The sequence below is a fragment of the Tenrec ecaudatus genome, chromosome 1 (assembly GCF_050624435.1).
Source record: "Tenrec ecaudatus isolate mTenEca1 chromosome 1, mTenEca1.hap1, whole genome shotgun sequence".
Classification (NCBI taxonomy): Eukaryota; Metazoa; Chordata; class Mammalia; order Afrosoricida; family Tenrecidae; genus Tenrec; species Tenrec ecaudatus.
The window spans coordinates 312833573-312835384 of record NC_134530.1 but is presented as its reverse complement, the minus strand read 5'-3'; the positions used below and the strand labels follow the sequence as shown (position 1 = coordinate 312835384).

Here is a 1812-nt window from a genome sequence, read left to right as displayed (position 1 = left end):
CATCTTCTTTCCTAGGAGCCACCAGTGGATTTGAACAGCTGACCTTGTGGTTATCAACCCAATGTTTACCCAACAGTGCCACCAAGGCTCCTAAGGCCCACTCACTGCTATCATGTTGATGCTCTCAGTGACTCTATGGAAAGAGTAGAATTGCCCCCTGTGAGTTTCCAAGACTGTATTTCTTTATGGGAGTAGAGAGTCTCATCTTTCTCCCAAGCAGCAGCTGGTGGTTTCAAACTGCTGACCTTGCTTTAGCAGCCCAACTCAGAACCCACAAAGTCACCAGAGCTTCTTCGTAGGGCCTATAACACCAGTATTCCCAGGAGGTCACCCCTCCAAGTACTAACCAGGCCGGACCCTGCTTAGCTTCCAAGATCAGAAGAGACCAGGCACATCCGGGGTAGTACAGTGATAGAAACCCACTGCCACTCACAGTGAACTCAGTGCTCCGTAGACAACAACTTAGCTTCCCCTCCCTTCTTTCACCCTTGGTAACCAGCTACTAATAAACTTATGTTTATTTATATGTGAGGTGTTACAGTAATGATCCTTTTCTGATTGACTTATTTCACTCAGCCCAATATTTCCCTGGTTCATCTATGTAATGGCATATATGAGAACTCCATTTCTCCTTACGGCTGAGAAACATTCCATTGGACATATGTATGTACCATGTTTTGTTTATCCACTCTTCTGTTGATAGAGTTTTCCCACTTTTTGACTTTTGAAAATAATGCTAGTAATAAACATTGGTGTTCAAACTTGTGTTTTCACTCCTGCCTTTAAATCTTTTGGGGGCATCCCTAGGATTGGGTTACTAGGTGTGGTAGTTACATAATCTGGTGTCAGTTTGGGACTTGATAGGATTAAGAGTGAAGGAGTGGAGTCTAGTTTATGAATTGAATCATAGCCAATGAGGCTTATGTGTGGGCATGGCCTTCTCCTGAGAATTCTGGGAATTCCTGGATTTTTTTTCCTCCTTTGAGATGGGAGTCTCTCTGCTCCCCCCCTTGGAGATGCTCTAAGGACAAGACACATGGCATTACACTGATAGAACCTCGTGTCCTGGGAACTTGAGAAGCCATATGGAGACCCCTGCCAGCGCTGAGATGCTTATAACGCCGCTGCATCCAAAGACTTTCTACCCACTGGCCTGTGATCGTCTTGCATTTGGTGTCATTCCACGTGTTTCCTGAGTCTGAAGAGGTTCTTATAGGTTGGTATTGGACATATGGGCTGATATCAGACTTATGGGCTTGAACTGCACTGGGTTGGGATGCTTTCTCAATGTACAATTACTCTTTATATAATACTCTCTCATATACACATACAAGTTTCTCTGTATTTGGTGGTCGTTCTATGTCCATGTCTCAGAAACCACCAAACTGTGTTCCACAGTGGCGGATCCATGACTCGCCACCATCTTTTATCGTCATTATTTCTGGTGAGACTTGCAAATGGGCAGAACCGTGGCTTAAGAATGGTGTCCTTTTCTGACGGGGCCTTCCATTTTTTCTTTTATTGAGGACACTCACAAATGCCTGGAGTAAGTCATCTTGTGCAGTGTTAGCCTCCGGGGAGTGCTTTCACTCATGTGAGGGTTGACTAGCAGTTTTATTCTTCTCTAGGCCTTCCCGGCTTTTACGTTTTCATAAATTGCAGAATGTCAGGGCCGGGACACATGGACTGCGCTAGGAGCGGCGCGTGGGTGGGTGAGAAGGAAGCCATAAAGGCACAATTATGCGATCCTTTCTTACTTGCTCCTGTAGCTCATTTTCAAGGAAGGAAAGCTAAATGTTGGACTCGAGAGAA

The 1812-nt window shown here is 45.1% G+C and overlaps 1 pseudogene; it reads right to left on the bottom strand.

Moving 5' to 3' along the window:
- Positions 1–299: 299 nt before the first annotated feature.
- Positions 300–417, bottom strand: LOC142437659 (5S ribosomal RNA; annotated as a pseudogene).
- Between the last annotated feature and the right edge of the window lie 1395 nt (positions 418–1812).